At 45.8% G+C, this 14,859-nt stretch overlaps 1 pseudogene; it reads right to left on the minus strand.

Annotated features, from left to right (window-relative positions):
* Positions 1–463: 463 nt before the first annotated feature.
* LOC109764117 (uncharacterized) lies at positions 464–4,075 on the minus strand (annotated as a pseudogene).
* Positions 4,076–14,859: the final 10,784 nt, after the last annotated feature.

Here is a 14,859-nt window from a genome sequence, read left to right on the forward strand (position 1 = left end):
CCAGATGATGTATGCTTACTTTGATGCGCAGTGGCTCAGTTGAGCAGAGCTGACCAAACCAATCAAATCAAATCAAACCAAACTTGTTCATGCACCACCACACCACGGCAATGCAGATCCACGCTGCTGCAGAGGTGCTCCACCTCGGCAGGGCATACGCAAAGCACAAACCAAACCAACCAAAACAACATGAAATAGGGAAAACAACATGAACCATACATCGCAACAAAGACATTTGATGTCCAGGAAGCCCACAGGATGACAGGATCGACACTCGCATAGAGATCGACCCATGGAAGGAACTGATTACCTACGATGCAGCAAAAACAAATCGTCAATGAGATGATTGATTCACCACAGACACATAATATCAGAACTAGAATAGTGTAGATTGGACGGTAAATTATGTTGGCTGGCACTATAATCGAGTTATCAATGAAAGGAGAGATGGGCCATATGTATGTCACCTTAAAACTGTGCCTCTTGGCAGCTGGGCCTTGTAGTATGATGAGTGGCTATGCTCATACAGTGAAGAGTGGTGGTTCGCCTTCACCCCGTCCCACTCCAGGTTATCCCACCATTCCTTCTCACAGTCCACACTAGGCAGCTTCTCGTTGTTTCCGCTGACAGCAGGAAGGCACTTGAGGCTCCAGCAGCCCCTAATCTTGATGGTCTCCAAGTTGGGCGCGGACATCTTGCTCCCACAGATGCGCCGCAGGCTGGGAAGCTCATACAGGTGGATGCGCCTTAGCTTGGGAAACTGTATAACTTTCTGCTCCTTTTGCTTAGGGAAAAAAGCGAAGACCTCCCTAAGATCTCCACAACACACAATTTCCAGGGTATCCAGGCAAGGCAAAGTGTCCACAGACTCGGACAAGGGAAGCACATGTCTGAGCCTAGGGCAGTAGTCCAGGTGCAACAATACTATGTTTACAGAGGAGAACACACGCATTGCACTCCAATACCAGATGTAGCGTGCCTTCAAGAGTTGAGATGCCCAGAATGTGCTCAACTGATGACAGAAGCTATCGCCCTTGCTTTGTTGGGCAGTACGAAAGACAGTAAGCAGCTCGGGGCACCTCTCGACTCGGCACCATTCAAGGCTCCTCCAGTATGAACCTTGTGGGCATGTGATGCAAGTGATGGACAAACTATCATGCACGTGAAGCATGCAAGCATTATTAAATACGCGGCGAGAGGGTGAATCAGCACTAATATTAATTCTTTTGATGTTGCTCTGTTGTTGCTGCAGTAATCCCCTCTTCATCCCCTGATTATCTTGTAAGTGAACATACAAGTCCTGAGCCGTTGGAGTAGGAATAGCTGGGCAATCCCACATCCAGCTGATTACACCTTCATTATCGGTGCCAGCTTGTAGGTCGCTCTGAATGAAGGCATCACTTGCATATAAATAATTATCAGGCTTGCGCAGACTCCGGATTCCTTGAGCAGCTTCATTGTCACCAACAGTAGCACTACTTGTAGTAGATGAACCCATTTCCATATATACATGACTGTGCTCAATATTTTTAACCGGTTCAAGCGACCTAAGGATCCTTGTATCCCTTGGAGAGATGTACCATTTAAAATCAAAGGACGCATGTCGACTGATGCCCAGTTCAGTAGCAGTAGCAACAAGAAGATCGCTTGGTCCTTGGGTTTTTCTTCCCAATTAGCTTGGCCAGGTGATGTAGATCGTGTGGTGTCGATGTGCAGTACCTTCAAGACATTTGTCCTTCTGTTCTCTAGTGGCCATAATATTGCACAGAGCTTCTTGCAGCCCAGCAAGATGAGACGCTGGAGGTTTGGAGCTTTCACTTCTCTGAGGTCGAAGGTTTTCACTGCTGTGCCTGAGAGGTCCAGCTCCTTGAGTGACACTAGATACCCTTTCAGTAGTATACTCTTCAACTGAGAACAGCCCTGGAAGGAAAATCTAGATATGATGGGGGAAGGTGAATGATAATCACATACGAAGGTGAATGACTCGAGTGATGGGGGAAGCATGCCGGAGACAACCTGTTGCACAATAACACAATCGACAAGGATGACTGTCTTAAGGAAGCTTGTAGACAGGTCAGGCAAGTAGTATTCCTTTCGCAGGTCAGGCACTCTTTCTGAGTAGTCAGATTGTACATGGACCTTGACAAGGGAAGGTCCCCTGCCACGTAAATCACTTATGCTCCAACCCTTGACTCTCTGTACATACAACTCCCTGAGGTCAGCCATAAAGTTCATCATCTCTTCTGATAGTAATCGATACCAGTTTGTATACCTCAGGTGCAGCACCCATAGCTTCTGGAAGCATGACAGGTCTTCGTTGTGGCTTGGATGCTTATTAGATGGGATATTTCTGCATTCATTTAGCTGCAGGAATCTTAGCTGGCTGCAGCAAAGGAAGGGAGGGGATTCAAAACTAAAGCCGCACCAAGAGAGATGTAACACGCGCAGCTTGCTGCTGTGTGAGTGTTGGAATATGCCTTCTCGTAATGTTGTCATCCTCGTGCCGTATCTATTAGCTGGTACAATGAAAAAGGTTGTCGCCTCAGAATGCAACAAGCCAGTCTCATCAGGTAGCACGTCATCCTTGTGTTCCCACAAAACCAAACGGTCATGAAGCCTGCACTGAAGGTGGCGACGAATGTCATCACCAATGGACATCAGAAACAACCAATCTAAATGCATGTTCCTTTGTAGAGCATCGGCAGCTCCCCATGCTGATGTATCACCTTGCCCTTGTATAATCCCATCGTATACCAAGTAGTTTGAAGCATGGTTCCGCCACTCTCCAAAGTAGGGGCTCCTGCCAGATCCCAGTGCATATATGTACTGGAAGCACTTCTCAACTATCACTTGGTTCATGTAAGGCTCTGGAATACCCATATAAGTAACAACCTCTTTGGCCTCTTCCAGTAATGCTTTGCCACAGATCCAATCATTATGAGAATAATTGACAACAACATCAGTATGCTGCTCCATTGTGTATTCGAGACAAAAATCGGGTCGAAACCTCCCATGCCAGGTCCACAGCACCTTATTATTCAAAATTGGTATTACTGGAACACCACACTCGTACAGATCAATGTATTTGTCAATCCCATTGTGAAATATCACCACAAATTTACTGATAGCAAGCTTTCTGAAGATTTCTGTTCTGATATCTGGTATCACCCCTCGAGAGCCTTCGTCTATCCCACTGAAATCATCCTCCTCGTCCTGCCGATCGAAGATGGCCATCACCGACGGCGGAAGCTCCAGCTCGTCCGCGACTGCCTTCTGCAGGGCCCTCATGCTTTTCCACAACGAGCAGTCCACGTGAACAACCCTGCCAAACGTTGATTTTGATGATTTCAGGCGTTGTGCTACTGCCTTGAGTGCCGCTGATGCCCCAAATCCACGCCAACCACGGACGAAGATCACATTTCCTATGCTTGTATCCTCCAAAATGCCAATTATCTCTCTTGCTGCAGCATCGATGTTTTTTGCGTGGATCTTGATCTCCTGCAATGTTCAATCAACAATAAAGATATCAAAATGAGGTTTATCACTTTAGCCTTCTTTCTTTAATTCTTTCATTTCAAACTACAAGGCGCAGCATGACCAAAAATGGAAAAGTTCCTAGGAATGAATACTACTAATGAAGTTCTAGCTCACTACTCAGTAGCTAGCTAATGAAACCAAGTTACAAATCAGCATCATAAATCATTGAAGTTCTAGGTGAGTGATGGACCACCTCCGGTGCAGGCATGATGAATCAAATCAATCCTTCAAACATCAGCAGCTCCGTTTGGAATCTCTAATTAACCCATAGATCAGTCTACAGCATTCTCGGGATCCAATTTCCTTCCTTTCCTAAATAAAGCACAAGAGATGGACGCCAGCATTTGGAGAAGTTATAACATGATGCTTTGTTCAAAGGAAGGTGTAAATTAATCAATCGGAAGATATGCTAATATATACAGAGGATTGATGTAGTTACCTTGGTTAATTGCTGCGGTGGCACAAGCCTTCACACGCCACAGAAGCAAACTGAAAGTCGCACGCCCTCGCGTATTGAGGAATGGATACAAGCTTAGCTAGATAGCATGGGAAACATCGGCCCATGCCTATGCATATACATTACCTGCTTTCCATGCGTATGCTTTGCTTTTTCTCTTTGCTTTCCCTCTCAAAAGCTAAAGCTGTGAATTCTTTGCTTCTGCACATCAGGTTCTTTGCTTGCTGCATTCAGTGGTCACAGGGATATAAAGGAAAAGATAAATCTGCGTAGTTTGCTTTGTTGTCTGTCATGTCATCCCGTTAGATAACCAACTTATGTATGAGGCTACCATTCCCTTGTAAAGGTCATGAATAATAATAAATCTCACATGAGAAAGAGTATTAAAGTAGTTTAAGTTATGTATACTTGTATATATCATTATTTCATATAGCCATACGAGTGGATTTCGTTTTCGACCACATAATCTTACCACAGTCAAATTGACGTGTGGACGCCTAGTACAAGACTTGAAAAAAAAAAAGGCATGCTTCAGCATGCCGGTAAAATCTAACAGCATTATCCTGATTGGCCTTCCTAACGACAACATCACTGGAAAGCAAAAGACAAGAAATCGTCCGCCAAACAGGATACTTATCCTCGGAGAGTAATGCTATGGTGAAGTTTCATCTTTAGAAGAGTTAATCGTGTTTGTGCCATCAGGTTCGCGTACCAGAACATGATATCTGCTAACTTGAGAGGATCTGAAGCAGTAATTTCTAGTTGGAATCAAGTAAAAGCCAATTCCAATACCTGTTTGGATGTGGAGCGTTTGTTAAGTAAATCTGTACATATTCGCGAAGTCATAATAATCACAACCCGATTATGAGCTTTCCTACTATACCTAGCTGTTCAGAGAAGTTGGTAACTCATTTTCATGATATTCATACATAATATTGGTTATAAATGTTTTAGGCTCCCATTTTATTTTGCAAAACATTGCCTGCCTGAAGGTTTTCTCCTCTCTTTCTTTTTTACAAATTTTATTTTCCTGCTATAGCTATTCAAGAAATTTAGCTGACGTGTTGAGTTCTTTTTCAGGGAGCTGTGCATTGTATGACCTCTGATGTCTCCCACTGGAAGAGAAGGTAGATAAAGAAAGAAAAGACACATGAAGGTGTGAAGCCACTGAAAGCCAGAGTCTTAATATAGGGATCGTATCCTACTGGTGCTTTCATCACGTGACGGCATTCTTTATTCCTTCCTTGAGTTATCTGCACTCTGAGTTGCGTTAATTCGGTAGATACAGACTTCCCCTTGGCCCCCCGCGTCGCTCCCGCAGGGGTGACTCGGGTGGCGACAACCCTAGCCCGCCGCCGGCCTCCCTCCCCCTTCTCCTCTACCTCGTCGCCACCGGAGGGGGTCGCCGGCACGCCGCGCGGCCGCCGGGGAAGGTGGCGGCAGGGATCTGCCCGCTCCGTCGCGCGCGGGGGCCTCCGGAGCCGAGGCGGCGGCCTCGGGTGGTGGCGCGGCGCCGTCCTCGGCCAACGGCGGTCGCGGGTGCTGGCCGGCTGCCTTGGCCGCGCGGGCGGCAAGGCGGAGGCGGGTTGAGGCTGCTGGACGCCGGGCCGTGGGTGCGCTCGTCCATATCTGACGCCTTCGCCTCCAACGCGCGGGCCCCCCTCCAGATCCGGTCTTCGGTCGTCCCTGGCTGTCGGCGCCGGGTTTGAAGATGGGGATGGGGGCGGTGTAGTGCCCGGAGAAATCCAGGCCGATCCAGCCGGCCACGACGGCGGCGACGCCCGCGGGCGCCATCCCCTACCTGTAGGCGCCGTTTTGGTACTCCCCTCCCCCTTTTTGCCTTACTGCCCTGCTCGTTATCGGGCGAAAGCGAAAATCCTTCTGGATTGGGCGGCAGCGACGCCCGTGGCGTCGTCACCTTCATGAAGGTGCCGCCTTTGGTGAGTTTTGGGGCGTTGGCGAGCTCGCTTCGTTGGTAGGTGTTTGGCGGCTGCTGGGTTGGAGTCGGCGGTGTTTTGCTCCGCAATGGGCTTCCTTCATTGCAGCTTTGTCATCAACAGTCTCGCCGTGCATTTGCTTCTCCTCGTGTGCAGTCCCCTCTCAGTGCCCAGGTTCCCCTTTGTTGAGCTCAGAGCTGCATGTTGGCGGTGCTCTGGTTTGGTCTTCCCGGTGGCAACGGTGGCGGTTACTCATCTTAGCTCTAGGGAGAGCGTCTATATATTTTGACGGATCGGCGCCTCGTGCCAGGCGAGGGGGCAGGGAGCCCCTTTCAGAGATGGAGGAGGTCGTATCCGTTTTGGCCGCAGCCCTTGGAGCTGACTATGTTACTTTCAATCTGCTAGTTGTGTCTCCTCAAGGCCTTCTTGGTGTCACTGAGAGTTGGATTGCGATCGGTGGAGTGCTTCATCCTCTCCAAGCTGCTCTCGGGCTTTAGTTTCTTCATCTTTGCTTGTGGGTTGTATGAAGCTAGCTAGCTGTTGCAGAGCACTATGTATCTCTTAGCTGTTTTGTTCTTCTGTTCCTGTTACTGGGTTGCTGCTGTAATCCTGGCCGGTTGATGGCTTTGTTAATTCAAAGTCGGGCTCGACTTGAGCCTTCGTTCTAAAAAAAAAAGTTGCGTTAATTCGTTAGCTATAACAAAACTGCCGCATGATTTTCATGGTTCAGGAAATCACAGGAGATCGCGCCGTTCATTCGTTAGCTATCACGACAATGTTTCCTGACGTGATGTAATCGTTGTCGACTGCTGAGTTATCTGCACTCTGCCCCAACGAAATGCAACATTCTGGCTCATGATGGAGAGAGAAATAAACTGTACCAAAGCATTAACAAAATCAACATTCTGTATGCCAGCATTCATATATGTTATTCGTGATTATTATGTACGTATTTTAGGTTTTTTTTATCAAAATTGAAATCTTGGACATGTAATCCCTAAGGTCTGTGCTGACACCACATTCGACATTATCCAAGTCTATCTTTATTTATGAAAGGTTCATCCAGCCACCTGCCTACCTTGTACTGCCCAAGTGCCCATTATAAAGAGAGAAACGATACATATCCTTGGGTATGTGGATACCATATATACTTCCTCTATCCATGCCACTAGTGAAGTGTTACGCTCACAACATACAACTCTCCTCCTGGCCTAAACAACACATTACATCTCCTCCTCGTGTTATTGGCTTATCAATTACTGTATCCTAAGCATGGGAGGTGCCAGGAAGCTCCCAACGATCTATCTCATCCACAAACGGATCCTCATACCTAACATGTTGAGGTAGCAAGGATCTTCTGGCACGCGCACCTAATGCCTCAACCGTGGCTATCAATCTTGAGGCTCCCTTTGCCTACATGGATGATCAAGATCGGTCACTGCTACTCGTTACAAGGATAGAATCAGTAAAGTGAGATAGACCAGCTTTGTAAATGTAGAACAAAATACAGCAATTGCTAGTTATATATCCTTATGCTTAAAACCGATATGGTGTTGGTTCCTCTGATGCAGGCTGATTGATCTTTATACATGACACATATTTGTGGCCTACTGCACCTAGACACCGTGTTGGTGTGGCTGAGATGGCACAGTCGAGGACGCATCTCGCGCTTCAGCTACATCCATTCCTTGATTTATAGTTAGAAAATATTAACGTCATATTTAGGCTATGATGACTGTTAGGATTATATTAGAATATTCTACATAATAATCTATCTAGCAGTTAGAGCATCTCCAACACAGACCCCTAAAATTGACACAACATCCGTCCGCGAACCTATCCAGTCAGGGTTCGGACACTGATACGGAGCCGGCCATCCAAAGGTCACTGCAAACGTCAGGTCACATTTGATGCAAATTTAAACAAACTGGACAACTGTTTTTCAAACTTAGATTTTTTTTACATAAACCGGATGATTTTTATCTATACCGGAGCACATTCATTACATTTTCACCATATTTCAACTAAACCCTATTCTCACCTAGTCTAAATGATCGGAGCTGCCTGTTTTCCATGACATGCCTTCCCCATGCCTGACAGAAAGCTCTCCGGCCGGCCACAAGTCTTCGGAAGTGAAGCTTCAGCAGGAAGGGAAGAATAGCATCTGCCTCCACGAAGTGGGCAAGCTCACTGGCCGGCGATGAGCCCACCAAGTTTAGCTTCAGCAGAAGGGGAAGAGTAGTGGCCTCTGCCTCCATGAAGCGGGCAAGCTCACCGACTGTGAGGCCCGACAAGACGGTTGCAGTGGCCTTCTTAGGACTCAAGGGTCGGCGTCCTACCATGTTATACTCATCTTCGCTATCGGTGGCGGCCGTGGACGTCCGAGTCTCATCGTTGTGGCAGCGGCGCGTGGCCGACACAAAGCAGATGATGTCATCGGTGCCATCGTCAAATTCCTCCGCCACATCGATCTTTGCGAACATAGCTTCTCTCTCGTCTTGTCAGACGCAGAGTCGCCATTGCTCACAACGGAGTTCCGGGCTATGCGGTAGGACAGGAGCAGCACCTTCTAGTCATCCACATCCGCCATGATGCCCATGCCGGCGATTTGATCCTCCGCGAGCCGGTGCTCACCGAGGAGCCAGAGGTTGTACATCTGGTTGACATGCACCTGCCGGTACACCACCTCCCGCTCTTCCATTGCCATGTCGGTGAAGTGCACCTGTGCCTCACCCATGGTGATGCCGACCTAGCACAGCAAGGACGGTGGTGCCGGCTTGTCGTCCATTGGCTCGTCCGCGTCGCTGCCCTCCAGACAGCTCGTCGGCAAGCCATCCTGTATCCGGCTGGCTCGGTAGGTCTGCCAGGCGGTCGCAATGCCCGTGAAGTTCATTTTAGAGCACATACTCTTACCAGAGTCAAAATGAGGCGTGCGCACATAGTACAAGACTTGAAAAGAAAAGCCATGCTTCAGCATGCCGGTAAGATCTAACAGCAGTCCCTCGCTGCAGCTAACAGCATTATCCTCTTGATTGCCGTAGTTAACAGCATGCCGGTAGAGTCTAACACATTATCCTGATTGGCCTTCCTAATGACAACACCACTGGAAAGCAAAAGACAAGAAACCGTCAGACAGGATACTTATCCACGGAAAGTAACGCTATGATGACGTTTCATCTTTAGAAGATTAATCGTGTTTGTACCATCAGGTTCACCAGAACATGATAGCTGCTAACTTGAGAGGATCTGAAGCAGTAATTGCTAGTTGGAATCAAGTCAAAGCCAATTCCTGTTTAGATGTGGGAGTGTTTGTTAAGTAAATCTGTACATATTCGTGAATTCATTGTAATCGCAACCCAATTATGAGCATCCCTGCTATACCTAGCTGTTCAGAGAAGTTTTTTTTTCGAAAAGGAGGAATATCCCGGCCTCTGCTGTTCAGAGAAGTTGGTAACTCATTTTCATGATATTCATACTTAATGTTAGTTAAATGTTTTAGGCTCCCATTTTATTTTGCAAAACATTGCCTGCCTGATGGTTTTCTCGCCTCTTTTTTTCTTACAATTTTTTTTCATGCTATAATTATTCAAGCAATTTAGCTGACACACTGAGTTGTGTTTCTGGCAGCCGTGCGTTGTATGAACTCTGATGTCTCCCAGTAGAAGAGAAGGAAGAAAAAGAAAGAAAGGGCACATGAAGGTGTGAAGCAACTGGAAAGCCACGATCGTATCCCCCAGGCGTTTTCATCACATGGTGGCATTCTTTAGTCATTCCTTGAGTTCCAGGCCTGATGTGAAGGGCCACGTTGAAGCCGAGCGGCGCCGTGGCGACTGGCGAGCTCATCACTCTGCCTCCTATATGTGTTACTGTTCGGGTTTTATCCTTCTGGCGTGCTGTTTTTGTGCGTGCTGTTAACTGCACCAATTATCCTGCTGGTGTGCCCATGCCAGCATTATCCAATCTAACAGCATTACTTGAATCGAAAAGATTGCCTGCCCATGCTACAATTCCTTACTCAAAAGGAATAAAGTGCCTCCATGAATGTATCCGGTGTCACTCTACATGTGTGCTGATGACGAGCCATCAAGAACGAGCGAGTGTGCATGTATTGATTTCCTACAAGAGAGATTGAGCAAATTACTATGAGCTAATACTAATTACTACCTTTGTGCCAAAATAAGTGTCGCTGATTTAGTACAAAGAGGGATACTTTGGACTAAATCAGCGACACTTATTTTGGGAGGGAGGGAGTATATATTAGCTCTGTCTGGACACTATATCAATCTATCGATGTATTGATTTTATTTTGCAGCATCCTTTAGTTTTTGTTTTCATATTTTGTTCTGCACACATACACATGTGCCAGTTCAGGTATTGAGATGGATTAAATGCTTTGAGAGAATAGAGAAATGAATAAAGAGCACCATGCGTGTTCATGCTGCTTACATGCATGTTCGTACTGTGTAATGTTGTGGCGTGTGATTTGTATGCTATGGGCTGCTTATTGTAATAATAATTAAACTATTACTCGCACTTCTGTATAAATGTTGATGATGATTTGTGTTAATACTATTTCTGAATTAAGGTCCCTTGTGTGGCATATGAATCCGTTGTGTGATTTAGGTCCTTTATCAGGCATATGCTTCCAGTTTTATGTTTGTGCTCCTGTAAATTTGCCATGACCATGACAACTAGCTATATGTGCACACGGACACACAATTTGATCATTGCAAATTCATTCATTTCTAAAGGAGTAACACATAGCAAAAAAGATTGTCCGCGGTCTATCTTTATTTATGAAACATTCATTTGGTCACCTGCCTCCCACACTACACATTATTTACATATATTAGCATATCTTTTCTATCAACATTGAAATCTTGGGTTCTTAATAAGATTCGTCGCAATAGGAGTCTTAATATATAGGATGGTTTGTGTTTATCCGATCTATCTATTTATCTTTATTTATGAAAGATTCATCTGGTCACCTGCCTCCCTTACTGCCCATTATAAGAGAGATATCCTTAACTTTGTACATAGATGCCATATATACCTCATCTTCTGCATCACTTATCAAGAGTTGCGCTCACATACAACTGTCGTCCTTGCCCAAGCAACATGTTGCATCTCCACCTCGTGTTCTTGGCTTATCAATCACTTTATCTTAAGCATGGGAGGTGTCTGGAAGTTCCCAACAATCTACCACGTCCTCACTCATGTTGGCTTCTACTCCATGACAAGATTCTCGCAGCTAACATACTGAAAATGGGAACCTTACTGTACACGCATGTTAAACATGATATGGTAGGCGCAATGGTCCCACATGGGCCGAACTAGTTTAGTTAGAGATAGAGTTAGACAATATTGTTGTAAAATCTTTCATCTTTATCTTCTCTCTTTACTTGATTCTCAAGATGTAACCTAAACTGCCTGTATGCGTATCTCAGGGATACGCCCCTGCGTATATAACACGAAACCGTCGCCTCCAACGAGGTACGACGTTCATTGCCCGTTTAGATGGTATATAAGACTAGCCACAATGGGTAGTAACATAGAGTAGTAACATGGGCATGTTACTACTCTATGTTACTACCTCTATAATGGGAAGTAACATATGTGTGGTAACATGCAATACTTCATTTATTATGCTATAGACTCATCTTGCTTTGGTATGTGTGATGTTACAGTAACTAGCTAAGTTACTAGAACTACATCTCTCTTCATTAACTCATTGCCACATAGACAAATTTGCTGAGTTGGACTTGAAGTTACTGCTGAAGTTACTCCCACTGTGGCTAGTCTAAGGCATGGGGTCCTGCGCTGATCCAGTTGGGGCCACCCCATCATCCGCCCATCATGAGTCTGTTGCGGATGTGGAGGTTGGTGCGGGATCCTCTGCGCCGGCTCCTCTCGTGCAGCGCCTGCTGCACCCACAGAAGATCAGGTTGTGTCGCCCCAGCCCAACAGATCTCCTTCGGGGTCCGCGGCTGTCTCTGCTGTGGGATCTGGATCCTATGTGCCAGCTTCTTCACCATTACGGACAAGGCTTCAAAGGGGAGTAACTCAACCCAAAAATTATGAAAGCATAGTAAAATTTGGTCTTGCTTGTACCACAAATGAACCAACTAGTATTGCAGAATCCTTGAGTGATACATGGTGGAAGAAGGCTATGAAAGAGGAGTACATGGCGCTTCAGAAAAATAAAACTTGGCACCTAGTTCCGGCATGTCAAGGTAAATACGCGATTGATTGCAAGTGGGTCTTTAGAATTAAAAGAAAATCTGATGGATACATTGCTACTTCTTGAGCTTGCGTTGGTTTTTCCCTTGAAGAGGAAAACGTGATGCAGCATAGTAGAGATAAGTATTTCCTTCAGTTTGAGAACCAATGTATCAATCCAGTAGGAGGTACAAGCAAGTCTCCAATCTATGCACCTGCACAAACAATCAAACACTTGCACCCAACGCGATAAAGGGGTTGTCAATCCCTTCACGCTCACTTGCAAAGGTGAAATCTGATAGAGATAGATATAAAAGATTAGTAAAACGTAAAACAAAGTAAAAAAACAAGTAAATTGCAGCAAGGTATTTTTGGGTTTTTTGGTTTATAGATCTGAAAATATATGATGGAAAATAGACCTGGGGCCCATAGGTTTCACTAGAGGCTTCTCTCTTGAAAGAAAGCATATAGTGACTGAACAAATTACTGTCGAGCAATTGATAGAAAAGCGCAAAGTTATGACAATATCCAAGGCAATGATTATGAATATAGGAATCACGTCCGTGTCAATTAGACAGAAACGATTCTGCATCTACTACTATTACTCCACACATCGACCATTCACTACTAGGGAAAAGCCTAGCAGCAGCACGGGTTCTAGGTATATCAGTAGCACGGGGTCCGACGCTACTAATAAGGCGCTACAGCTAACCCGTAGCAGCAGCGCGTGCACGCCCGCACTACTGCTATACAAGTGCAGCAGCAGCGTGCTGCATGGAAGCTCGCTACTGCTAATAGCTCTAGCGCGCTTTGCCTGGACACGCTACTGCTACTGTCACGCTGCTGCTAACTTTTCTCCACTCGCTAGTGCTAATTTTAGTAGTTTTTGATTTTTTTCTGCATATTTGTTTTGTATTTGAACATGCTTTATACAAGAATCTTTAGCACATGCAAATGTCATCATGATACACATACAAATGGCTGCAAGACCACAAATGTAATCATATTATATACATACAAATAGTCTCATCATAATCATCATCCAACACAAAGTGGTATCTCGTCATCATCTCGAAAATAGTGATACATGCAAGTCTCGAATACTTGCAACTACAACGTCATCCATCTAAACAATGATATACGCGAGAAGAGCTATCACTACGAGTGAGAGCGGAACTATGCAGTACATGAGGCAGCGGTTACGAGTCCTCTCTCGCGCTAGCGTGAACCTCAAGTAACTAGCTTCTCCTCCTTGTCTGCTTTTGAAGCCTTTATGGCTGGCGCCCGAGACCCCATTCACTTGCGCCTGACACTCCAGCCACTCGTTGTACACCCCCGGAACCTTCCCTTTGTACACGACATAGCACTGCCATCTCGCCATCAAGAAGCTAGGTACCTGTTAGAGATGCATCTTCATCAAGAGGATCTACAATCATATGCAACAAAATATACTAGAGCAACACGAAAAGGAAAGGGTTAGCAACTGGATGCAACATACAGTACGCAAACTAATTAACTAGAGGTATGCAGGTCATCGTACCCAAACTAACAAAGTAGCGTTACGTAAGTTCGGCAGGGACCGTGGACATCATAAAGTTTCATCGCTACAGAAAGTATACAAGTTCAACCGACACATATCATCATCATCGGCATCGTAAATCACTAGAAGTTCCATCCTTCAATATCATCGAGGATGGACCCTAGCTTCTTGAACGACGTGAGGTCATGACGTTGCATGCCTATGCGAGTTCGGACGTCAACTCGCGATATAGGGCCGTGGTGGAACATCCCCTTCTCATCGACGACTTCTTTCATGATGATCGTCGCAATGTCCCTTTGGATGCGAAAGAAGTCATCTCTAAGTTTATAATCCACTTCTCCATGAGATTCTACCCACTTGTGGATATGATCATCATTTCTGCTTGTCATGCAAAGTTTTTGGTGATCCGTGCTGAACTCAATCATGAGATGGAGGATGTAGAATCCATCTTTCTTGCTTGGTTTTGGGACATGGATGCAGCAGAAGTTAGTTTTATGCGCGAAACCCATCTTCTTGTTCCTTTGTTTCCTGATCTGCACGTGGCCACCTCTAATGCTGAAGCCTTGGAGAGCATCATCTAGAATATTCATTATGTGGGTGTAGTCCTTCTTCTCGTAGTCTCTGGAAGGGTCGAAATACACGGCGTGGGAGACTCGCAGGTAAAGACCGATAAGGACGGCGCGCCCGTTGCTGTGGGGAAAAGACACCTCAAATTATTCTCCATATCAGCGAGAAGGAATGATTGAAATATACGAAAGGGTTGTCCGGAACTGACTTACTTTGGATGATAAGGCAGGAGGACAATTTCCTGGTCCTTATTCTGTACCATAAAGTTTTGGAGGTAGGCCCTAGCAGTTTCACGCTCAAAGTTGCTGAGACTCAAGAAAGACTCGTGCATGTAGTACGGATCCGCCACACAGATTTGCGAGACTTCTTCTCTCTTCATGACGGAGCTCATATGTAGCGCAAAAAGGCAGACGATTGTAAAATCGAGCCGCCTTGTCAGAAACATCTCAAAGATATGGTCAAACCGCAGGAAGAACACCTCCGCGGGCCGTGTGTCGACGTAGCACTTCCCCTCAGGCACACGAGCCGCGTATGTCGGATATCCTGGATCCTTCAAGGCTAGTAGGCTTTTCTCAGTCAACAGCACATGGTCGTGCAGTCTC

This window comes from Aegilops tauschii, chromosome 6 (genome assembly GCF_002575655.3).
Source record: "Aegilops tauschii subsp. strangulata cultivar AL8/78 chromosome 6, Aet v6.0, whole genome shotgun sequence".
In the NCBI taxonomy this organism is placed as follows: domain Eukaryota; kingdom Viridiplantae; phylum Streptophyta; class Magnoliopsida; order Poales; family Poaceae; genus Aegilops; species Aegilops tauschii.